General features: G+C 55.7%; 1 protein-coding gene across 23 annotated transcripts in view; it reads left to right on the top strand.

Moving 5' to 3' along the window:
• The window catches only part of NCOR2 (nuclear receptor corepressor 2), a 225,897-nt gene that overhangs the window by 36,706 nt on the left and 164,199 nt on the right, over window positions 1-24,992 (top strand). Inside the window, exon 1 of one of the 23 annotated variants that reach the window (XM_057746316.1) lies at window positions 12,503-12,875. The exons of the other annotated variants lie outside the window; for them this stretch is intronic. The gene's annotated coding sequence lies outside the window, so the exon portion shown is untranslated. Of the gene's footprint in view, window positions 1-12,502; window positions 12,876-24,992 lie in introns of those variants that run through there. 23 annotated transcript variants of the gene reach the window in all.

Here is a 24,992-nt window from a genome sequence, read left to right as displayed (position 1 = left end):
ATCCATCTGCACCACAGGCCTAATGGAGAGCCTTCCTCCTGTGGCTGAGTTATCTGCTTGTCACGCCAGTGGCCCACCCGAGGACGATAAAAGGGCTTTTTGTCTGCAAGCACTTAGCTTCCTCCTCTGGGGCGATCCATCACGTCTGAGGGAGGCGGGAGGCAGACAGACGGGGGAGGGGGTGGGGGGGCCCTCCCCCTGCCAAGGGAGCCACTGCTCCCAAGAGCCCCTGGCAGGACCCAAGTGGCTCCTCAGCCCAGAGACAGGGTCTGTCTGGGGACAGGCAGGGGCAGCTGGGAGGGGGGTTTCTGGGGGGCACGGAGGCCTGGCGGGTGCTCTGGGCTCCTCTCCTGAAGACGGAGGCACAATATGGACCCCATGCCCAGATGCTCCCAACTGGCAGCTCCAGGGCCTTCTGAGACCCTCCTCATCTGGTGGAGTGGGGTCTGGTGGGGCCAGAGTCAGGGGGCAGTGGAGCAGGCATTTCTGAGCAAGAACCATGATAAGAGGCAGAAGGGAGACGTGTGTGGGTCGAGGAGGACAGACATCCCGGATGATCATGTAACAGCAGCAGTAAACACTTCACCCCCACTGTCCTTATCCCCATCCTACAGATGAGGAAACCGAGGCACAGGGAAATGATGTGACGTCCCCTGTGTGCAAGTGGCAGAGAGAGCCCAGCTCCAGAATCTTTTGTGCAGGTGTGGGTCCTTGGAGGAGGTGGCATTTGGGTGGGGCCCCTAAGCCAGGTGTAGGATTTGACCCTGTGGTGAGGGAGGAGGACTCTGGGCATCCTAGGTGGGGGAACTGCATGAGTGCGGGGCATGGGTGGGAAAGCGGGGTTCACCCGAGCCTTGAACCTCTCGCCTTGAACCTCTCCCAGTGTGGTGCCTGGTGGTGTAGAAAGGAGGGGTGAGGGGTGAGGGGTGAGGGGTTGGGTGTGGGTGGAGGCTGAAGGTGGATGGGAGGGGGGTGGCCAGGCTTTCTGGATCCCCGAGGGAGAAAGATCAGGACCAACCAACCTGCAGGCAGACAAGTGGCCAGGTGTGTGGGGGCGGCGGAGGGCGGGGGGGAGGTTCTCGGGGCTGGGATGGGCAGAGAATCACACCTCTCTGGACTCTATTTGCCCCACCTGGGCAATGGGTCGATGGGCTCTGTCTCTAATTGGGGGGCCTGGTCTCTCCATTGGGTGGAGGAGGAGAATGCATGGGTGGTTCTCTCTCCTTCCAGCTCAGGATGCTCAGCCCTGGACAAGCTGTCCTTCCCTCTCCTTCCCTCTCCTTCCCCGCCTCCCTCCATCCCCCACTTCTCCCTCCTCCTCCTCCTTTTTCCTTCCCCTCCCCTTCCCACAGCCCCCCTCCTTCTCCCCACAGGCCACCCTCAAATGACAGCAATTAATGGTGCCTCTGATGGCGGCTGGGAGGATGAAGCTGACAGTTGAGCGTGTCTGCCTGCGGCTGGCCCTCTAATCGGGCCCGGGGGACGCCCCTCCCGCCATGGCTCCCGGGCGCTGCCTGCCCGCTCCATCACTCCCAGAGTAGCAGGAGCCTCCCTCAGACAGGCATGTGGGAGCTGGCACAGAGTCTAACTCTCCGTCCCCGAAACCCCCTCCCTGTCATCCTTTTCCTATTATCTTTTTTCTTACGTAAATGGGTGGGTGCTGGGGTGACCCTGTCCTGCCCCAGTGAGTGTATACGTGATGGCCTGACTGCCAAGACGCCCTTCTCGGTCAGGATGTCCTCTCCCGCTGGCCAGCTCCTGTCCCCAAGTGACCTCTCAGGGCACACTGCTCTGCCCTCAGGGCCATCTCCTCCCCACAGGGCCCTCATCCTTTTGTGTTCCCTCTCCTGGGAGGAGTGAGTTGGGTGGAGTCAAGGAGATGCGTCCTGTCCCTGATAGCAGGTGTCAGTTAAACGCTGGAACCCTGGCAGCCTGGCGCCTTCGGTGATAAAGGAAGGCTACCCGGGCCTGGAGTCTTGTGGAGGGGGCTTGTGTTTGTTGGGGGTGGGGGACAAGAATCCTGGCCAGCCCTGTTCACAGTGGGCCTGGTGCTTGCCCATTCATAATTTTGCACCAGCAATAATGAGGCCCCTGCTGTATGCCAGGGCCTGGAGCAGGTACTTTCAGCTTGGTTCATTTTACTCCACAATAAATCTCCAAGGATGATGCTATTTATAACCCTGCTTTTGTAAATGGGGAAGCTGACAGGCAGAGAGGCAAAGTGATTTGCCCTAAGTGATCCAGGAAGGAAGGGATAAATCTGGGGTTCAACCCTGACCTGCCAAGTCCAGGGCTCATAAATCAGGGGCTTTGGTGGAACTTGAGGGGCAGTGAAGGAACCAGCAGACCTGACCTGGAAGTGGGGATATAGTCCCTGGGCATGGGGGTTGGAGTTAGTGGTGCTAATATATGTATATTTTCTTCTGTTACAGTTAAAAAAAACAAAACAGCCTTATTGAGATGTAATTAACCTGTAATAAGATGCACCCATTTTAAGGGTTCAGCTCTGTGAGTTTTGACAAATGTAAACATTCATGTAATCACCACAATCAGGTTGTAGAGTGTTTCTGTCACCCCCAAAAGATTGTCCACCCTCCTTGCACCAGAAGCGCTCACTGATCTGCTGCCATAGAGGTTATAGAATCGTCTAGGTTTTCATAATAAAATCATCATAAAGTATGTACTATTTGGTGTTTGGCTTTTTTCACTCTGTGTGAGGTTTTTGAGAGTTGTCATTGCATGCATATACAGTTCCATTCGTTTATCCATTCATGAGTTACCCATTCATGGACCTTTAGGTTGTTTCTAGCTCTTGGCTCTTAATAAATGAAGCTAGAAAGTCTTTAAGCCACTTTGCTTTTTCTTGCCTTATTGCATTGGCTGAGGCCACAGGGTAGCATTGAATAGCGGCTATTGGGGGTTTTAGGGTTAGCTAGCTGTGGGTGTTGTTCTTAACACTCTCATTTGACAGATGAAGAAACTGAGGCTCTGAGAGGTCAGGTGACTTATCATAAGTCATTTGGTGAGAGTTGAGTGCTCCTTCTCCTTCTCCAAGCTGGGAAGTACCAGCCCTGTTGGTTGCACCAACGTGCTTGCTGGTCCAGAGGGTCACATCAGGAATTGGTGGCTGGGTGGGGGTGCCTAGACTCACCCTTCTCCCCCCTGAGTTTCCTCTGCTGGAGAGATGAAGGTATAAAGGATGTTTTGCACCTTCCACCTTCCAGGTCAAACACTGTTCACTGGCACCGAGCTCTGTTGAGTGAATGTCAGGCTTTGCATTTCAGGCCTTCTGGGGAGCTATTTTGGGGAGAGGCAGGAACATGAGGAGTGGGGGTGGGTACAGAGGAGGGGGTCCCCTCCTCCCTCGCCTGAGGGGTGTTAGCTAAGATGACTTTTCAGGGAAGGAGGCCTGTAAATTAAATAAGCAATCCCGTAAATAAATAAGTAATGAAGTTAGTGGGGTGCCTAATTACATCAAATTCATAATTACGGATGGATGCCTGCCCGATAATTGTACTTGTTTTTAATCTTCGGCTCTGACATGTGTCTCCTTGCGTCTGATAGGAATCCCTGCCCCCAGCTGGAGGGAGGCGGGAGGCGCTACCGTTCGGGGCTCCCAGAGAACCTGGGTGGTGGTGGGCTCCCAGACTCCGGGGATGCTGGTGGACCTGTCTTTATCCTGCAGTTGGGTTTCTAAACCTTTTGAAATTGCAGCAAATGATAGCAATAACAATAACAGGGTCTATCCTCCCTTGTGAGGTAAGGATTGTTGTCATCTCTACAGATGAAGAAACCGAGGAACAGAGAGTTTAAGTGACTTGCCTGAGGTCACACAGCCAGTGAGATTTGAACCCAGGCTGTGTGCCCCAGAGCCCACATCCTTCCAGTTCTCCTGTCTTAGCCTCCAGGTGTCTTGTGTGGGACACACACACCTGGAGTGCTGTCTCTGCTCAGCATGTGCCCTTTGAGGGAGATGCTAATTTAGGGTGGCTCAAGGCCCCCAGAGGCTTAAATGCTGAAAAGATCGGGTCATCCCTTCCACGACTGCCGTAAATCCAAACAGAAACCATTCTGAACCATGAAATAAAATTATGTTTCAATTAAAGACAAAGCAGACCCATTTGCAGAAATTAAAATAGCCTCTTTCTAGATCTTCTCTTTCTTCCCTTGTGGCTTTGACTTGCTGACTCTTTGAACACACTTTGTCCTGCCTATGGTACTGTAATACTGATCATTAGACCCATTTTCCAGGTGAGGAAACTGAGGCTCAGAGAGGTGGAGGGGCTTGAGTGAGGTCACACAGCTGGTGGGTGCTGGAGCTGGCATTCTAACCAACTCTTAACACCTGGTTTGGGACCACGTCAGATCCCTGGTGTGGAGGGGCTGCCTCTCCTGTCCGAGAAGTGAAAGGACCGTACGTGCCAAAGGCTGGCTTCGCTGGGGTTCTTGCTGTGCTGGGTGGCCAGGAGACCAGCTGTGCCCACATCATTTGGGGAACAGAAAGGATGGGAGTGGCTGGGGGCGGGCAGTGTTGTTCTCACACACCGTCTATGCAGACTTCAGACCACCAGCCAAAGTCATTGCCTGTTCTTTCACGGTGTCCCCTGTGTCTTGGACATCCGACCCTGTTAGGGGCAGTGGGGCCTGAGCCCTTGGGATGCCCAGGCCTCCACTAGGAGTTGCCCCTCTGCAGAAGGCAGGGAGGGAGCACCTTTCACTTTCTGGGGTACCTGATGGGGCCTGCGCTTCTGGGAGTCCAGCAGGTGCTACGGCCTGGGCTGGCATGAGGCATGCACGCCCTTGTGGTGACCTCAGTCTCGTGGGGCTTGGGGGCTCTCCCGCCCCTCCCTGTAGCCTGGGACGGAGAGGGGAATTGAGGACAGATTAACACGAGGAATTGTGTGTGTCTACGTTGCTCCTGAGAGTTGGAGCAATCTTGGGAGGCTGCCTGGAAGAGCTGGAACAAGCATGTTGAATGAATTATAACAAACATACCTTGAAGGAACTCCTGTAAAGCACTTCAGACAGGACCAGGCACAGAGTAAATACTGCATTTATTACCCAAGCCAGCACTTCCTGACTTTTTGCTTGCCTTAGTGCTATGTGAGAGTTTGCCATTATCATTACTTTTATTTTTATCGTTTCAAAAAAATTAAAAAAAATTTTGAAAGATGCTATCTTGTTTTTTAAAAAATATTTATTTATTTGGTTGCACTGGGTCTTAGTTGTGGCAGGCGGGCTCCTTAGTTGCAGCTTGCTGGCTGTTTCGTTGAGGCATGCAAACTCTTAGTTGCGGCCCGCGTGTGGGATCTAGTTCCCTGACCAGGGATCGTACCCAGGCCCCCTGCATTGGGAGCGCGGAGTCTCAACCGCTGCGCCACCAGGGAAGTCCCGCCATTATCGGTATTATTAACATATAACATCTAATGACTCCTGCACATTTACTTTATGCCAGGCTGTGTTCTAAGTGTATCATATACATTCACTCATGTACTCCCCAAGGCAGCCCTACGAGGTAGGGGCTAGTATTATCAGCCCCATTTTATACGTAAGGATGCCACAGGCACAGAGAGGTGAAGTGACTTGCCCAAGGTCACACAGCTGGCAGCTGACAGAAGAGGGATTTGAACCCAGGAAGCTTGACTCCACGGCACATGCTGTTAATTGTGGGGACTATTCAGGAGCCACCTGCAGCCCTCCCTGAGCCTGGAGCCAGACTGAATCCCTTGGCAGGGCTGCACCGGCGGTGGGCCAGGCTCCATGTGTAACGTAGGGCCCTCAGGCATGCAGCAGCTGCTCTGGGCTGGGCAGGACTGGTCAGGACATGAGGGGGCTGCTTCCTGCCTCCTTGCCGCCAGCCTGATGTCCCCATGGCCTCCTGGGATTGGGGGTAGGGTGTGATACACAGCAAACAAGACGCCAGGGCCTTGCCTTGTGGATGCCATGGGGTGATAGGGAGATGGACAGTGCGATAAACAAACATGCTATTGCAAGGCAGGGAAATGCTGGCTGTGGAATAATGCAGGGTGGGGCAACTCTACTTTCTGGGGGGTTCATTTTAGGTAGAGGAATTGAGGATGGTCTCTGAGGAGGTTGCCATTGAACTGGGACCTGGACCATGAGAAGGAACCAGACCTATGCAGGGAAGAGGGATGAGCCGGTTAGGTGGGGGGGCGGGGGAATGGCATGTGCAAAGGTTCTGGGGTCATGATGTTGCAGGAGTGCTGAGGAGGCCTACCTGGCTGAAACAGAGCCAGGGGCAGCAGGAGTAGTTCTCTAGCTCTGAGGCTGTTCTGTAGACCTCAGGGGTTGGGCCCTTTACCACATTTAAGTCAGAAATCAAGTTTAATGGCTTTTGCTTCTCCTTTTGTTCTTTTGTGGTTGATTTATTTACATTTATTGGGCACATGGAATGTTCTGGATATTTGTAGGCCACTGGGGTTAGAGTGATGGAAAAGTTGGGTATGGTTTGTGCCTTTGAAGAGTTTAGTGTCCAGAGCAAGAGGGTCAGTTAAACAGTGAGGGTCATGTGGACAGAGCTCAGGCTATCACTGGAGCGTAACGTTTTGAATTTTCCAGGACAGGCTTCTTTGGACAAGTGTCAGCTGAGGCGAGACCTGAGGGTGATTAGTTAGGAGTCGTGGTGGAGACACATTCAGGCCACAAGGGGGAATTGATGGGCACTCCTAATGGCAAAGTCCAGGATATGACGAGTTCAGGCATGGCTGGATCCAGGGGCTCAAACCACACCTTGGAGAGCTGGCTCTGTCTCAGCTCTGCTTCCTTCTGTGTGGGCCTTGTTCTCAGGCAGGTTCATGCCACCATCCGCACAGCAAGCCAGGGGAGGAGAGGCACCTGCAGCCCCAAGAATGATAGTCCTTTCTCTTTGCCATTTCCTTGCTGAGTGGAGCCTTTCGTGCCTGTTCAGCTATTTTCAACACTGGGGTGAGGTGACCACGCTGAGGGAAAAGAGTGTCCCAAACTCAGACGCAGTCAAGGAAAGGAATGAGGCAAAAGGGAGGGGTGGGGATTGTGGCTAACCGGCATGCTGGATATTCTGATTTTTTTTCCCAAGAGAAGCTGGAAATCTGGATTTTATAAGCAATGTCCTCATTTAAAAAAAAAAAAAATTGTGTGTGCCAGAAAGAGCTTCCCTGTTGGCCACAGCTGGCTGTCATCATTCTGTGGCCTCTGTTCTTCGCCCTGACTTTCATCTCAAAATATTTTATCCTCCATGATCTGGGCAGACCGGTCCATGGAATGTCACAGAAGGTCCCAAGACTCGAGAAGTCACATTTAATGCCTCCAGAGAGATACCATTTCCAAAAGTGGAGGCCTGAGGCTGCAGAATTTCTCCCAGAGCCCTCCGGCGGAGCTCAACATGTTCTGAGAGACAGTAAATGCTAGTGGTTAGTGATGTAGACTTGGGCATCACACTCCCTGGGGTCAAATCCCGCCTTTGCCACTACTAGCTGTGTGCCCTTGGGCAAGTCACTTCACCTCTATGTTCCTTGGTTTGTCCCATCTGTAAAATGGGGATGACAATAGCCCATAGGATTGTTGTGAGGCATCAAGGAGCACGTGTGAAGCCTGTCCTCCCCAGTGCCTGGCACACTGGGAGTGTGTGTGTCCCTGGGCTAGTATAATTTGTCCTTCCTGGGTTGGGTCCTGGCATCTGGCTGGTGGTGGCCAGGAGCTTTCCTGGACACCTTCTCCTTCCTCTGCTGCCCGGGTGTGGGCCCCCCTGCCCCCAGCCATCCTTGCCAGTTGCCCTGTGCCATTGGCTGCAGGATGGCACGGCACTTCGACGTGAGCAATTAGCCCTGCCTGCGGCCAGCTCACAGTTGCTGCGGGTGGGGGCGGCCCCTTTTAAAAATAAAAACAGCATACAGGAAACCAGCCCTAGGGGACAGTTCACTACCTTTAGCCAAAAGGGCTGAGGGTTTAAATGTGATGCTTTTGTGCCTGGAAGAAGTGATGAAGTGCAGTGCACTTGGTCTGGGGAAGTCTCTGTCCAGAGGCAAAGGCTCCCTATCAGAGAGGCCCCTTTCGTGCCAGCTGCCCGTGAGTGGCTCATGGATACATCTTTCAGAGAAGGTGGTCTGGGTTCCTTGGGGTCTGTTCTTGTCTGGCTCAGGCCAGGAGAAGGCCAGCTGCAGGGGGCCCCCCGGGAGAGCGGATGATTTCCTCAAGATGCTCAAGTGTCTGCCCCTGCGGCTTCCAGCCTGGTCCCTGGAATCAGTGTGGAAAGGAGAGGGGAGATGGGGGATGTTTCTGGGCATTGGATGCTGCTAAATTGACTGTGGCAGTGGGTTCAGTGATGATCCCCCAAAGAAATGTCCACTTGGAACCTGTGCCTGTGACCTCGTTTGGACAGAGCGTCTTCGCAGATGTGATCAAGTGAAGGGTCTCAAGATGAGATCATCCTAGATTCAGGTGGGCCCTAAATCCGATGACAAAAGTCCTTAGAAGATACACCGGGAAGCAGGCCAAGTGAAGAGGGAGGCAGAGAAGGAAGTCTGAGGCCACCAGGAGCTGGAAGATGCAAGGAAGGATCCTCCCCAGGACCCTTCAGGGGGAACACAGCTCTGCTGACACCTCGATTTGGGGCAGCTGGCCTCCCGCACTGCGAAAGAACACCCTGCTGTTGCTTCAAGCCGCCCGTCTGTAGTAACTGATTTCAGCAGCTGTAGGAAACTAACGCAGTTGTGAATTTTATTTCAATCACACTTAAGGATCTGTTTGTGGACTACGAGGCCCTCCTCGATCCCTGTAGCCTGACCTTCCCTCCTGCCGTGCCACGCTGGCACCTGGCGGCTCCTGGAACTCACCAGCTGCAGGGCAGCCTCAGGACCTTTGCCCTGGCTGTTTCCTCAGCCTCGGATACTGTTCTCTGAGAACTTTCCACATCTCTCTCTCTTACTCCATCCAGGCCACTGTTGAACTGTCACCGCCTCAGAAACCACCAGTCCACAGCTGCTGTCATTCCTTGAATTTCATCACATCTTTATCTCTGTTGTGGACTTCCTCACCTTTTCCCAAGTCCCCCTATGAGGGCGGGGATCTTTTGTCTTGTTCCTGCTTATTTTTGTGCCCAGGGCATATCGCTGGGACTCCATAAATGTCTGTGGAATGTCTGATGTCTCCAGGCCCGGGGTCAGGGACTCTTAGAGGTGGACACAGCTTTCAGGAGATCAGTAAACTGGACTGGAATGGTGTCCATTCAACCAAACCACCTTTTTATTTATTTTGAATTGAGGCGAAATTTACATAATGTAAAATGAACCGTTTAAAAGCGCACAATTCAGAGACTTCCCTGGCAGTGGTTAGGACTCTGAGCTTCCACTGCAGGGGGCACAGTTTCAATCCCTGGTCGGGGAACTAAGATCCCACATGCCACGTGGTACAGCCAAAATAAGATAAAGTAAAATAAAATAAATAAATAAATAAATAGAACGTGCACAGTTCATTGGGTTTTCGTATGTAAACAATATTGTACAACCAACACCTCTGTCTAGTCCTAAAATATCTCTGTCACCCCAAAAGGAGAGTCTGAACCCATCAGCAGTCACTCTCCACCCTGCCTCCTTGAAGCCCCTGGCAGCTACCAGTTGGCTATCTGTCTCTTTGGGTTTGCCTGTTCTGGGCATTTCATATACATGGGGTCATATAAAATGTGGCCTTTTGTGTCTGACCTCTTGCACTTGGTGTGATGTTTTCGAGGTTCCGTCCATGCGGTAGCGTGAATCAGTGCTTCACTTTGATGGCTAAAGAATACCTCCTCGTATGGATGGACAGCAACAAAATCATCTTGTCAGTGGCGTTTCAGATGAGGAAACCTCGGCGGCCCAGGGAGGGGATAGTCACCCGCCCCAAAGCTGGGAGCGCTGGGATTCAGGAAAGGAGAGGAAGAGGTAAAAACAGCCGGATGTTTCCAGCTCATGTTTTCTCTTTCTCTTCCCCGAGCCCCCACCCTGCTCCCAAGCTTATCTGGAGTCTGGCTGAGTCAGGAAACAGCCACGTGGGGAGGGAGGGAGCAGGAACCTTTCCACTTGGGGCTGCTCGCTGAGCGAAAGCCCCGGGTCCCCTCGGGTCCCTCAAGCCCCTCCCAGAGGTGTGGTTTCTGTTGACCCTGACAGAGGCCACAGGCAGGCGTGCCCCCATTTCACAGCCGAGTAGATTGACGTCTGCAGAGCCTGGGGGGTCTTGCCCAGGGCCACTCGGCCTAGGGACCCCTCCTGCCTGTTTTTGGGGACGCCGTGGTTCTGTGGCCTGCATCACAGTGTATCCTGTAACGTCTGCACTGAGCTTTTCCACCGTCCAAGGCTTTGCCCGCAGCCTGGTTCCTCGAAGTACATGTTGGTGAATCTTGGTTATTTCAGAGCATGGAGGCTTGGGGAAGGAGGCCTTCTTTTGCTCAGCAGACGACCATACAGTAACTTATTCTGAACATAAGCTTGGTTTCGGTGACTGGCTTTGTCTGTAGGGGGCTGCCTGGGGCTGTTTCTGGTTCGTGGTGATTTGCCATCTTCATAGAGTCAGTTAGCAAACCATTTGCTCCCTGCTTCTTGGAGGAGAGAGAGACACAAGAAGTGACCGCGGAATGACATGGCCCAGCGTCGAACCTGCCCAAAATATAAATAACTCAGGTGGGGGTTTGGATGTGTTACTTCTGACTCCAGGGCCAGCCTCTGAGAAGTCCGGGTGCAGGTCTGTGTCCAAAACAAACAGAAGAGAACAAAAGGAAGCCGTGTGTTCTGACCCTGCTGCTTGCCTGTGTTTTGGTGGGGCCGGTTTGGCCCGTTTCTTGGTCTCCTGATGGTCAGGGTGAGAGTCGATGGGTGGGATCTTTGGTCTAAAAATATAGCTTTTGATCGCTCACCTCTTTCTGTGGCTTGGTTTCCCCACCTGTAAAAGAAGGCAGACCTGTAGACGTCTTCCACAATACTCTGGAGTGTCTTCCTGGGAGAGGCGGGAGGGTGAGCTGATGAAAGTTGGCACCCGTGTGGCCTCCACGTGGGCCTCCTCAGGGGTCTCCTAGTGGCCATTCCGGTCCTCCGGCCAGTTCAGTGGCCGAGGACCTTTGTCACATGGAAATCCGATCTGCCCCAAACCCTCTGTGGCTCCTTGCTGACTATACCCTGTGGTAGGGTGGATGCAAGCCAGATTTGCCGGGTTTAAACCTTAGTTCAGCTACTTTCCAGCTGTGTGACCTTGGGCAAGCCGCTTAACCTCTCTGGGCCTGTTTCCTTCTTTGTATATTGGGTGCCCTTGCCTTTGGCTGTGCTGTCCTGAGGACAGGTGAGGTGCTGACACACAGTATGCATTATTGTTACTGCTGTAGTCGTTGTGACTCCCGAGAGCATCTCCAGTCCCTGGAGTTACGTGATTTGCCCAGAGTTCTCCCATCACTCCCTGACCTCGACTTTTAATGCTCTCCTCGCTTCACCACTGCACTCGGCCACATCAGTTTTCTGTCTGCTTTTGCAGCACACCCAACTCGATCTGGCCTCCAGACCTGTGCACTTGCTGTGCCCCCTGCCTGTGCTGCCCGTCCCTGCCTCTGTATCCTGTGGGACCCCTTGGCATCACTCGGGATGCCATCTTGGGGCCAACAGCATTGGGCCCAACTCCTGGCTGCTGGGGGCAAGGGAGTGAATCTGGAGAGCCCTCTGGGGCTTCCCCTGACACCTCGTCGCTGCTGCTTGGAGCTGGGGAAGCAGAGCGGAGCCTGCCCGGGTGCAGATGGGAGATTGACACCCAGAGAAGCTCAGGCTTGTCTCTGAGTCACACAGCTAGTTGCAGCCAAGGTTCAGACCTCTGGCTGACCACCAAGCCATCCATTTTGGCCTGTGTGCATGCGTGCGCGTGCGTGCGTGCGTGTGTGTGTGTGTGTGTGTGTGTGTGTGTGTGTATGACTGTCTTTTTTCACCCTCTGGGCCTGTCGCTGTGATGACCCTGGTTCAGAATACCAATGTCAGGGGGTCATGTTTGCTTCTCCTGAGATTACAGGGACAGAAATATTTTAAAGGCAGAGCCTGCCCAGTGGCCATGTCACCCTGGAGACCAGGCCGGGAAAGGATGGGGGCAGTGGCTTTGGTTCATGCCGGGTCCAGGCTGGGGCGGCCATGCTGTGCTCTGGGTGGACGGTCCAGCTGGGAGGAGACGGGTTCAGGAGGAGACGCCGGCCTGGAGCTCGCTTTCGCCTGCGCGCGGTGAACAGTGAGGAGATTTTTCTGCCGAGCTATAAAAAGGCCTCCCCGGTGTTTCAGCTCCCGAGTGTCGGCTGGAAGCCCGCCAGGGTTACCATGGCGATGAGGAATTATTACTTACTGCCAAGGCTGGGAGAAAAGGCTCGTACTTTTGGCTTCCCAACAAGAGGAGTGGACTTATGTAATTCCCTGTGTTTATAGGCCCGGAGTGGTAGGAGGCAAGGAGGCATCCTGGGGCCCGACACCGCGTTCTCCCCCCGCTGTGGGTCAGCCGGTCCTGTGGGTTGCCCCGGGGGCGGGGGCCTCTGCCCGCCCCGTCTAAGGGGGGGCATCGGGCCGGGAGCCTGGGGGGCCGGGCCGGCTGCAGGGCCCCCCCATCTGGGATGGGAGCCCGCAGTCTCGCGGGAAGGCAGCTTGGCTGCTCGATGGGGCCGCCCCTCTCCCGGGTCAGCCCTGGAGGAAGGATGGGTTTGAGCTTGGACGCGGCATGTCCTCTGGAAGCCAGCAGAACAGTCTGTGCGTGTGGATTCCGCTGACCCACTGGCTGGCACCTTCTCCTTCTCCTTCTTTTTCTTTTCTTTTTGTTTTGTTTTGTTTTTGTGGGAGAGTTCCTTCAAGTTGTGTTTGGAGCTGACGTGAGCGAGAGGCTGGTCATGTGCTCGGGTAAGAGAAGTTTCCGGGCTTGGCGGTGGGTAGGGAGATGCGGTGTGACCTGGCCGCCCGGCCAGGGGTGTGGGGTCAAATATCGGGGGCCACGGATTGCAGGAGGACTGGAACTTGTACCGGGGACCCCGTTTGGGGGCTGATGGGCTCGTGTTCCGGCACCCTGGTTCTGCCCTGGTTCTGCCACAGCAGGCGGGTGATGGCTGGGGGACAGTGGCCCCCAACACCTTATCAGAGTTGCTGAAGGCCAGAAAGGGTGCTGGGTGGGTGGGTGGCCTGGGAGGATGGGAGTGGATGCCCGGGGGGGGGGGGGAGCGGTGCTGCTTTTCCGGAGCTCCTGTACCATGTGTGTCTCTGCAGGGGGAGCAGGCAGGACCAGGGATCTGGTGCTCCTGGCGTCCGTTCATTGCTGTTGGCCCTGGGGGTGGGCAGGGGTCCCGGGGATTTGGGGGCAGGGGCTGTGGAGCAGGGGAGGGGGCCAGGTGTAGGCAGCACTGCGGCTGCCCCGGCGCCCGGCTCCCACCGCGGTGGCGCTTGGCTGGGTGCCCGTGTCTGGTTTGAAATCAGCGCCACCGGCCCAGGCTTGCCCAGGGACCTGGCAGCGAGGAGCCGGGATAAACACTGGAAAGTTGGAAGGGCTTCCCGAGCTCACAAGGAGCCTTCAGTTGCAAGCAGAGGGGATGAGGGAGCCATTTGTCCTGAGGTCTGGGTGCGCCGCGGCCTTTGGGAGACAGCGGGACATCTCGTGCGGCATGTGAGCGCAGACCGGGGAAGGCTGAGTTCCCAGATGGCGTGGCTCAGTTGCTACAGCCCCAGGTTTGACTCCTGGTTCCATCCCTTTGTACGCTGGGCCTCCCCTGTGCCAGTCTCTGTTTCCTTGCCTGTCCAATGGGTCAGTAATGGGGGCCACACGGGCGTGAGGATGAGGTGAGGGAGGGATGCAGCCTCCTGGTTTGCTCTGTGGCCAGACTGCCTGGGTTCACATGCCGGCTGTGTGACCTTGGACAAGTCACTTCACAGCTCTGAGCCTTAGTTTCCCCATCTGGCAAATGGATACTCTGTCTGTCTCCCTCCCTAAGTTGTTGAATGGCTTAAGGGGGCTAATGAATGGTCCCTGCCTCACCCTTCACGGACTGTGTGACCTTGGGCAGGTCATGCAACCCCATGGAGCCTCCGTTCTCCTGTCTATCCAAGGAGAGCAGCCCACAGATGTGCCTCGGGGAAAACATCTTTCTTTTCTTCCCTGTTGAGAGCCTTCCCATCTTATAGACGTGCAACCCCAGCGAAGTGAGAAGGGTCCTTCCCCAGCCCCAGGCTCAGTCTGCATTTGGACCTGGGCTGGGGTCCCCGAGGTTCTCCCAGTGCGTGCCTGTTTCTGCCCTGTCCCCTACCAAGCCTGGGCCAGGCACCCTGACAGCGACTGGTGTGGCTGGGGGCGGGGCACACAGGGTTGGCTCTCCCACCGAGGGTGGCAACTGTCCTATGTTTGTAAGTGACACCGGATGCTGGGCCGGTGGCTGGCTCGGGGCTGCGCCTCTCGGGCCAGCAGGAGCCAGTGGGGAATTCCCCAGTGTCCAGGCTGCCCACGCCAGCTGCCCGCTGTCCCATTGTCCTCAAACCTCTCCTGGGGACCTTGGGAAAGGCCTGTGCAACAGGGGACCCCGTGAATGTCCCCTTGCCCTGCCCTGAGGGTCTCGGGGACTCAATCCTCCCTCCACTGAGAAAGACAGTCAAGTGTGGTGGTTTCAGACCAGAGGTCACAGAGGAGACCCTTGTGGTGGAACTGCCTTGCATCAGTGGTGGTGGCTACAGGAATCTATACTGAGATAACAGTGCATAGGTCTACACACACACACACTCACACACACGCACTCACACACACTCACACGCACACTCACTCACTCACACTCACACACACACACACGTGAGTGCATGTAAACCCCGGAGATCTGAATAAGGCCAGTTGCAGCAGTGTCATTTTCCTGGTTGCGGCTATTATAAGGATGATGCCATTGGGGGGAGCTGGCTAAAGGGTCCACAGATCCAGCTGTATTATTCCTTAGAGCTGCATGTGAATCTACAGTGATCTAAAAAGAGAGAGAGCACCGGCTTGGGGACCCGGCTGTCCTGGGTTTGATCCCGGTGTGCCCCTTGGTAGCTGTGTGAATTACAGCAGATGGCCGTACCTGGCAGCGCCTCAGTCTCCTCATCTGTAAAAGGGGGTAGCGTTTGGTACCCCGTAGGGCTGGTGCAAAGATTAGATGAGTTGATTCATGCTAAGTGAAGGTGCTGACACGTGCTGAGGGGTAAGGGGCGCTGTCACTGGTACCATTATCACCCTGATGTGATGGCTGTGGTTTGCCCCACACTATCTCATTTCATACCTGAATCAGCCACAGGAAGGGAGGGTGTTGTAAGATCCCACTTCTCAGAGGAGGAAACTGAGGCTCTGGCCAGGTGACCCATGCAAGGGCACACAGTTTGTAAGGGCTGGAGCTGGGACTCAAACTCCTAGCCCGAGCCTGTGTGTGGAGCTTCTTTGGCTGGGTGACTCTGGGGAGGTTGCTTGCCCTCTCTGAGCCTCTGTCCCCTTCTTCTCTTCCCACTTGTCAGCTGGACAGGGGGCTGGGCTCCTGATCTGAGAAAGCCAGAAGGCCTTGACTCTGAGCCCCTTCTCTCACTTCCTGGGCCCACCCAGCACTCACACCTCTCAGTCACCTCCTCTGAGGCCTGCCTTTGCAGCCCCAAGGTGGGACTTGGTCTCAACTCTGTCTGTGGGCTCACTCCTGGGGCGGCTGCCCTAGCCACCACTCTGAGCACTTTTACCTCCTTGCTCTGTCCTCTGGTTGCAGCTGTACATCCTGCTGTTCCCTATGGTAGGTCCTGGGTTCCCTGAGACCCTTCCTGCCTCCAGCAGTGGTGAGGAGGCCTCTGGGGTGTAACTAGCCCACCCTAGAGTGAGCTGGGTTATCTCGGCTGGCACTTAGCATGAGAAGAGCATTTCTGTCTGGCCAAAGCTGATCTGAGGGTAGACGCTTCTCTAGGGGCTCCTGGAAGAAGGTCAGCAAATGGTTGTGCCCTTACAGCTGGCTAGTAACTGAGCGTGGGCCCGTGGGCATCCCAGGAGGTCCAGGTGGGCATGTTTTGTGCCTCAGGATTCAGGAGGTTTCAGATTATCTCGGGCTGGGGACACGCGGGTGCCTACAGGGCCCGGGGGGCGGGTCTGAGCTGCTGGGAAGGGTTCCACCATCATGTTGGAGTGACGGAGGCTTGTGTTGGGGTGGAGGGGACGTGAGTCACAGCTGAGGGTCTCAGGTTCTGGCTTTGCCGGGCAGAGCCTGGAGGGGCAGGGAGTTGGGTGGGGGGTTAGGGGTGTTTCAGCCCCACAGACCTCTGTGCTGTTTCTTGGAAGCTCCAATCATGGTCCTGCCTCAGGACCTTTGCACTCGCTGTGCTCTTCCTGGAATGCCCTTCTCTGAGGTCTTCACACCCTCCGCTCACTGAGCCTCTGCTCAGATGTCAGCTCCTGAGAGAGGCCTCCACTTCCCCATCATCACTCCTGTCACCTTGTCTCTGCCATCACCTGGGATTTACTGGATGTCCATCAGCCATGTCCCCCCATCCCCTCCATGTGGGATTTGTTCATCTTGGTCCAGTGCGTCCCCGGCACTGGCCACATAGTAGGTACTAGCAAATGATTGCACCTGACTCAATGTCCCTCACAAGCTGTGGACCTGGGCCTGTCCCCTCAAGGTGAATAGAGACAGATGTGCACACCTGTGAGGGCTCCGGCTAGGGAGATTCGGGCCCCTCAAGTTGGAATTCACAGTCAGCTCACCTCCCTCCACCCCCAGAGTTCTGCTCCCAGGGGTTGAGAGTGCATTTGGGAGAATTCTTGGAAAACTCTAGAGTCCTTGGAAAAGCAGTTATTGTACGTTTGCTCAAGAATCCCCTGTAGGAACCAACCAAGCACCTCCAGAAAGTCTGCACCTCCTAGATAGTCAGAGAGGTGGGGCTGGTGGGCAAGGAAAGTGCCCCCCGTCCAGTGGTCCAGGGTGCGGGGGAGAGGTGCTGACTGCGTTTGCTTTGTGTGCTGAGGGCTGACCGGGGCAGGGGGTTGGGAGGGTAGGGTGGGGGGCAGGCATTCTGCACACCTTAGTATATCAAATCCTTCCAACACCCCTGTAACGGGGGCCCTGAATCACCCTCTCCACATGAGGCACAGAGAGGATAAGCAGCTGGCCCAAAGACACACCGCTGCAGGCACACAATCCTCAGAGGCACTGTAGGTAGTGGCACATGTACACACTGCTGTCCTTAAAATGGATAGATAACCAACAAGGACCCACTGTACAGCACAGGGAACTCGGCTCAATATTCTGTAACAACCTAATTGGGAAAAGAATTTGGAAAAAGAATAGATACATGTATACGTATAACTGAATCACTTTGCCGTACACCTGAAACGAACACAACATTATTCATCAACTCCACTCCAACATAAAAGGAAAAGTTGAAAAAAAAAAAAAAGGCAGTGGCGTTTCCTAAGCAGTTCTGTCTGTGCCCAGGGCGCTCCTCAGCTCTTTAAGCGGATGATTTTATTTCATCCTCAGAAGGCCCTTTGGCCATCCCTGTCTCGGAGGAGGACAGTGGCACAGCTGTAGAGAAGGCAGGATTGGAACCCAAGTTCTGTTGGGGACCCTCCTCAGAGCAGGTACTCTTTTCCAAGAATCGGGCTCAGACCTGGGAAAGGGCCCACTTCCCATCTGAGAGAGCCTCTGAGGCTGGGAGATGCCCAAACTCTTCTGGAAGGCTGGAAGGCTTCTCAGCTCAGCTCTGAAGCTGGAAGGCAGGCGGGGCTGCCGCCTCCCCCGGGAGTCATGGATTTGCATGACAATGAGCCCTTTGTCCCTGGGTCCTGCCTCCTTCCCAGGCTAATAACAGAATTCCAGGCCTGTGATGTCATAATGGGCCCCTTCTGTGCCGAGGTGGGAGGCTGGGTGGGCAGCTGTGGGTGCCCGGCTGCTGGGCCGCGAGTAGAGGGGTGATGATTATCGGGGGCAGATGCTGTTTCCTCCCAGGACCCCCTTTCACCCTTCAGGAGGTGGGGTTTGCTGCCATTTGACACAGGAGCAAACTGAGACTCTGGGCTTTGCGTCCCCTCTCCGCCCCCCCACCCCCCACCCCTGCCGAACCGCTTCTTGGCCTGTGAAGTGGGGGTGAGTCACCACCGGTGGGCCCTTTCCCGGAGGCGTGGGTGTGAGAGTATTTTGCTTCCTCTTTCTCTGAGGGAGGCCCTTGTGCCCTGCTCAGAGAAAGTGGGTTCAAACCCTGGGGTGTGTGGCTTAACTCTCTGTGCCTCGGTTTGCTCATCTGCTTAATGGGGATTGTGCTGGGCCTTGGCTGTGGGGCCAAGCAGGGCGTGAGCTCTCAGTAGGTTGACATAAAGAAAAAAGCTGAGGCCAGTGTAGTGGGGTGAATGGTGGCCCCCAAAGCACATGTGCACAGTGCCAACACCCGGCCCGTCTAAATGTGACCTGCTTCAGAAAAAGCGTCTTTGCAGATGTGTCTGGTGACCTTGGGTGAGCCCTAAATTCAGTGGCCAGTGTCTTCATGAGAGACAGAAAGAGGAAAAAGACACACAGATTAATGGCCACATGAAGAGGGGCAGAGACGGGAGGGATGCGGCCACAGGCCAAGGAAACCTGGAGCCTTCAGGAGCTGGAAGAGGCCGGGGCATTCTCCCCTAGAGCCTTCGGAAGGTGTGGCCCTGCGGACACCTTGACCTTGGACTTCTGGCCTCCAGAGCAGTTAGAGAATAAATTTCTGTTGTTTTAAGCCACCCGGCTTGTGATTATTTGTTTACAGTGGATCTAGGGAGGCTAATACAGTCGGTGGCCCCCAGTCTTTGGGGGTTGGGGGGAGCTCTCCCTTGGAGGTGTTTTCATGATGCCTTTCCCCACCCAAGTCTGAGGGCCCAGGACCAAGTGAGGTAGTTGGGGTGCCCCCAGTGCGGGGAGCCCCATCTGAGGAGTCTGGAACTGGCCTTCGCCCAGAACCCAAATCCACAAATTCCAGAAGCATTACCTGCTGCCACCTCTCCCACCTCTAAGGATGTGGCCTGGGAGGAGAGGGCCCCCTGGTTCCATCCCAGACCCTTCCTCAAGCCCAGAATGCCTATTCTCCACACGCCTGGCAGCTCGCCCAGCACCCGGATTGTAGCCATTTCCCAGTAAGCTGCCTCATTTTCCAGGTGCCCTTGACAAACGGAGACACCAAGGCTTAGAGAGGGCGGGCGACCTGGAGATGGCCACACAGCCCCTCGGTGGTGGTGACGGCCTTCAGATTCCCAGTCATGGCTCGTGGATGGGCTGGCATTGCAGCTCCCAGGAGGGAGGGCTCAGAGTCCTGGGCCACCTTGAAAGTGGAACAGGCAGTGTAGATGTGGATCAGTTACTGGGACACGCTGGCCCAGCGTAGATGACACCCTGAAATCTGGCTTTAAGTAGATCCTGTCTTGGTCTCAGTTTCTCTGTTTACAAAGTGGTCTGGTCTCTGAGCTTCAGCTCAGAGCCTGGTATTTTGCTCTTAGAGTGTTCGTAGATGTAACAAGCATTTATTGAGCACCTGCTGTGTGCAGCATGCTGGGACTCAGCGATGGACAAAACAGGATGTAGTTCCTGCTTTCATGGACCTCATATTTGGACTTGTGGGGGGATGGGAAATAAGGCAGCAGGACTTTGGGAGGGAGGATTCCAGGTCCTGATAAGCAAGGATGCTGCCTGCCTTCCCCTTCTGAGGCCTGGGGTTGGGGGGTTGCAGCAAGCTTTGGGGGCGGGCAGCGTAGACATGGAGATGGCCACGGCCCATCTGCAGTGATCCGTGGTTGCCTCCAGCTGGCAAAACTTCGCCTGGACCCATAAGCAGTGATGTTGGGTATGACACCTGGGGCCTGGTGGGGGAGATGGGTCTCCTCCAGCCTGAGCAGGGAGGCAGGGGTACACAGGTGATGGGGTCCCAGGACACAATGGATGAGAGGTGGATGCTGGAGAGGGCTTGCATCCAGGCTCTGCCACTTTGCTTGCTGTGTGACCTCAGGCAAGTTACTTAGCCTCTCTGTGCCTCCATCTTGCCTCCCAGGGATGTTGGGATGATTCAATGAACTGACGCCAGCGAGCACGGCGTTAGGGACTGGCTGTGATCATGAGTGCGAGACGCTCACCTTGGATCTAATACAGTGACTGCTTAGAACCTGGGAACTGGGCATCGTGTCTGTAATTCTTTCCCTGGCCGCGTTCCTGCCTGTGGGACATTGGACGTGCTTCTTCGCCCCCAGACCCTCAGTCTCTCCCGTCTGTGAAATGGGAGCTGGCACAAGCCTGTGGCCGCTTGGAGGTCCCGTGGAAAGAAGATGGTAGAAGTTTAGCACTTTCGGAGCTGAGGGGGGTGGGGTCAGGATCTCCACTTGCTGGTTCAAGCTGCTGCAGGCCAGGAGCAGCTGCTCGTTTTCCAGCCCAGGAAGCTGAGGCCCCCGCAGGAATGGGACCCATGGCACGCCTGTGGGTGGGTGCAGCCCGCTTGGCCTCCTGGCTGCAAACAGTGCCTGCCTTCTGGCCTGGCTGGGGCTGCTGGGACCTGCTTAAGCTGGCCTCTGTTTATCAGCACGTTCAGTTCAGGGTAACAGATGTTCAGAGGGAGAGAGAGAGGGGGAGAGGTGCACTTGGGATGTTACTGCAGAAACCGAGGCTGGAGGCTGCGTTTACTGCCCAGGGTACTGTGGGTGGGGTGTGTCTGCGGCTGAGGAGTGACCCAGATCTGAGTCAGCCAGCAGGGGCACCTTTATCTGCAAAGCCTCTGTCTGCTGTAACCCCCGTCAGAGTCACTGACGGCTCAGGACTGGGCTGGGAGACGCCGCTTCTTCTGGGTGAGAGACAGGGCAGGCGTGTCCTAGGCTCCTGCCTGGCCCCTTCCTCCTATGTTGAGTCTGGCCCCGGCTCCATCTCAGTTCTCTTGCCTCCTTCTGGCTGGCTTTAGACCTCTCCCTGCCTGTACAGGTGAGGGGATCAGAGGGTGGAGGAGATCTGATTCTGGGGAGATTTCATGGGGGTTAGAAGTTGGGTTTTAGCATTGCTATTGTAGGTCTCTTGGTTGCAAATGGCAGACTCCTTGCTCCTCCTGTATTTCGCACAAAAGGCTCAGGGTAAGCTTCAGGCACAGTTGGATCCAGGGGCTCAGGTGACGAGGTGCTTTCCGTGTCCAGTCCCTGGTAGCACACCCTCATTGCAGCTCAGCAGCCCCAGTGGAAGGGAAGCCTGTTGTTCCCGATATTACAGCAAAAGTCTTGGGAATGAACTTTATCCGTTCAGCTTGAGAGTTAAGCCCCTCCCAAACCAATCACGGCAGCTGGTGATGCTGCAACAGGTGCTGATTGGCCAGACCTGGGAGGCGGGGTCAGCCTCTTCCAAAGCCAAGACTGATGGTGCAGGAGGGGTGGTGGCCCAAGGACACTGGGGGGTGGTTTGCCACAGACAGCTCCACATGTTGGAGGTGAGCCAGCCCCCGCCTTGTCACAGCTGGTGTGTGTCCTGTTGGGGCTGGGGTGGTGTCACCAGTGGGTAAGTGGACCCAGCCCCTCCCACTCCCTGTTATAATTAGGGGCCTCCTGGGCCCCGCTCCAGCCTTTGCCCACATTGGGCTCTCACCATCCCCCCTTCTTCAAGCTCCCCAGGCTTCACTGGGCCCTCTCTTGTGGCTCCCAGCTGACCACATGTCAGAAGCCACAGGTCACATCCTGGCAACCCGAGGGCTGTATTTGGACGTCAGACTGATTTATTGCTTTGGGTTTATAGGCAGTGTTTTTTAAATAAAAATTGCAAATTGAGGGATGTCTCGAAATCAGACTTCTTCTCCTGAAGGAGTTGGAAGCTGTGATCCCCTGGGCCACCCCCGTCCCGTGCCCTTTTGCACGCAGCCCCGCCTGCCCCTCCTCCTCGCTCTTTCAGCCTGGGTATCACGAGGTATGGCAGGGCAGGTGGCTGGTGCGTATCTGCAGCCCTCCTTTCTCTTTCCGCCTCCCTACTTCCCAGGCCCTGGAGCTTTTGTGATTCTCCTCCCTCCCTGGACTGATAATGAAATCCCAGGGGCGCTCTTGCTGCTTCTGGGCACGGAAGCAGCTCCACTGTCTGGAACTCCTGGCTGCAGGGCTGCAGGACCTCTTGGATTCCTGATCACTCCTCCCTTATCAGACGCTCATCCGTGAACACCCTCAGGCTCGTTTAGGGTCTGGTTGTGTCCACAGTTGAGGGATGGGCAGAGCTGATCACAGTGGATCCTTTTCCCCTCAGCCTGGGTGTCTGGGTGGCAGTAGGGGTCTCCCAGCCAGGCCTGTGCGAGATGGGCCCGCGGGGGTCGAGACTGGTGGTTTCCTGGGGGTCAGGGAGGCGGGATGCGTGGGAGGGCGGTTGGTGAGTGGGTGGGCTTCCAGCCTAGAGCAGCTATTCTTAGCAGCAGAAACATTTGTCCTTGTTCACATGTGGCGGAGGACGTCCCCCAGAGATCTGCCCTGAAGTATTAGGAGTGACCCCATAAATTCCTCGGAAAGTCGTCCTTGAGGGCCTGTGTGCGCGGAGGAGGCTGGGAGGAGGCATTTCCGGCAGCTGCACAGCTGTGGACACGTTTGCCAGATGTTGGTGGAGGCGAGTTGGTGGGAACCCGAGGGCTGCCCCCCTCACCCTGGGGGTCTCTGCACTGGCCATGAGCCATGGGTGGAGACTGCAGACCAGCGGGCATTGAGAGAGCGGCTTTGGGCCTGGCCTTGGGTTTCAGGGTCCAGGGGCCCATTGCAAGGGGCAGAGAGTTTCTGGTCAGCCCCTCCCTGCATCCAGGCCATCTGGTTGGAGGCGGCTGGTCAGCAGAGAGCTCAGCTTACGGGGCGCTTCTGAGGCAGCAGAGCTGTGAGGCACTGCTCTGCAGGTCCACTCTGCAGGTCCACTCGTGCCCTGTGACCATGGGCTGCTGAGGTGAGTGGGCTGAGAGCAGCCCTGGACTGTGGTCCCACTCAGCCCTTGACTGTGAGGGCTGCTGCGTGCTAGGACCCCAGGCAGCACTGTCTCTTGTCATGGGGGAGCTGTGACAGTGGGAACCCCCATAGAGCAGCTGGGTGCTCTTAGCTAGCAATCAGGGACGCCTCCCTGGAGGAGGTGTGTGTGTGTGTGTGTGTTCAAAATTAAAAGAAAAAAAATTTTACACTGTGGTGCAACACGCCTCACAAAAGTTTACCGTCTCAACCATTTTTAAATGTACGCTCCAGGAGGGTTCAGGGCATTCACGTTGTTGCTGAACCATCCCCACCATCCTCTCCAGAACTTTTTTTTTAAATCTCGCAAAACAGAAACGCTGTGCCCATTAAACACGAACTCCCCCCTCTGCCTCCCTCAGCCCCTGGCACCCACCCTTCTACTTTCTGTGACTCTGACTCCTCTGGGCACCTCACTGGGGCGGACCCTACTGAGTCTGTCCTCTTGTGCCTGGCTTATTTCACTGAGCGGCATGTCCAGCGCTGGGTTCTGTGGCCTGTTTTCTCTTCGCTTGTTGGTTTAGTCCCATCCAGACGGCCAAGTGGACGGACCTAGGACCCCCCCAGCCCTCATCCCTTAGAATCCCAGGGACCTCCTGGAATGAGTAACCGGGTCACAGCACCTCACCATGAGCAAGGCGGGATGCTGACCCTTACACAGCTTGCCCTGTCTTGTCCCCGAGGCCCCCTCCGTCGGTGCCACCCCCCTCCCCCAATCCCAGCCTCAGGGCAGGGGGTTAATCGGTTTGCTCAGGTCATACAGCTGGTGCCAGCGCCCCACCCCCTGCCGCCCAGACACCAGCCTCTTCTCTGTGTCCCCTCCTTTCCCTCTGCAGAGAAAATTGCCGTTTGGAAGGCCAGATGGAGGAGCTGGGTCTAATGGAAACCACGTCCCTCCCGGGGCGCCCAGAACTTAATGAGGAAGAGCCAGGAAAAATCCAGCGTAATGTTTGTGAAATACCCCAGAGGGAGGGCGCGTCGCACGGCAAGGGTTCTCGCGTGGAACCCTGTGACCTGGTGTGCCTGGAGGGTTTGTCAGGCCTGGTTTCTCTCTCTCTCTCTTCCTTTTAAAATTAAAAGAGGAAAAAAAAAGAAAAAGAAAAAGAGTTGAGGAGGAAGTGATTTTGAGCAGATCTCGTGCTGGCAGGGGAGCAGGGCCGGGAGGCCGAGCTGGCTGCAGCCTAGCGGACACAAATGTACCAATTAAATTGGAAACAGAAACGGGCCTCCTTGAGGGTTCCAACCAGCACCGCATCCCTTCTGCTTGCTTTGGGAGGGGGCGCGGGGTGTACGGGGCCTGGGCTGGCGGTTTTGGGGAATCAGAATGAAGTCTGGCTGCTTTCTGGCTGTGTGACCCTGAGCAAGTGAGTTCACCTCTCTGAGCCTCGGTTTCCTGATCTGTTGAATGGGGACAATCCTGTCTGGTGAGGGAAATCGGATTCTTTCTGTGAGTGAGTGCCTGTGGATGTGGTAGAACCTGCCAACAGCGAGGCGCGGGTATGAAGAACCTGGACAGGCTTCTTGAAGCAGAATGAGTGGGGGTGGGGGGGTGGGGGGAGGGTCTCCCAGTGGCTGGGATCCTTTTTCAGGGAGGTGTAAGAGGTGGGGCAGATGCCAAGGGCGTGTTTTTCCCTGGAACGTTTTTTCCTCTTTCTTCTTTTTTTTTGTTATTTTTTTGGCCGTGCTGTGTGGCTTATGGGATCTTAGTTCCCCCACCAGGGATCAAACCCATGCCCCCTGCAGTGGAAGCACAGAGTCCTAACCACTAGACTGCCAGGGTAGGCCCTTCCCTGGAAGGTTTGATGCAGGATGTCGTGTTTGCGGGTCTCTCATCCAGTCCACCCCCCCCCCCCCGCCCCCGGCCAGCCTGCAGCAGCATTTCTGTCCTGGGACCTGGTTATCCTGGTGGAGCTGGAACCCTTCTCCCTGTGGCGCTGGGGCTCAGCGCAGGCCACTGTGCCTGCCTCCCCAGACGCCTGGACCACCTCTGCTGAGCCATCCAGCTGAAGAGGGCGGAGTCCGGCCATGCAACGCCCGGCCTG

The sequence above is a fragment of the Hippopotamus amphibius genome, chromosome 8 (assembly GCF_030028045.1).
Source record: "Hippopotamus amphibius kiboko isolate mHipAmp2 chromosome 8, mHipAmp2.hap2, whole genome shotgun sequence".
NCBI lineage: Eukaryota > Metazoa > Chordata > Mammalia > Artiodactyla > Hippopotamidae > Hippopotamus > Hippopotamus amphibius.
Note: the sequence above shows the minus strand (reverse complement) of the source record. Positions and strands in the feature narration are given on the sequence as shown.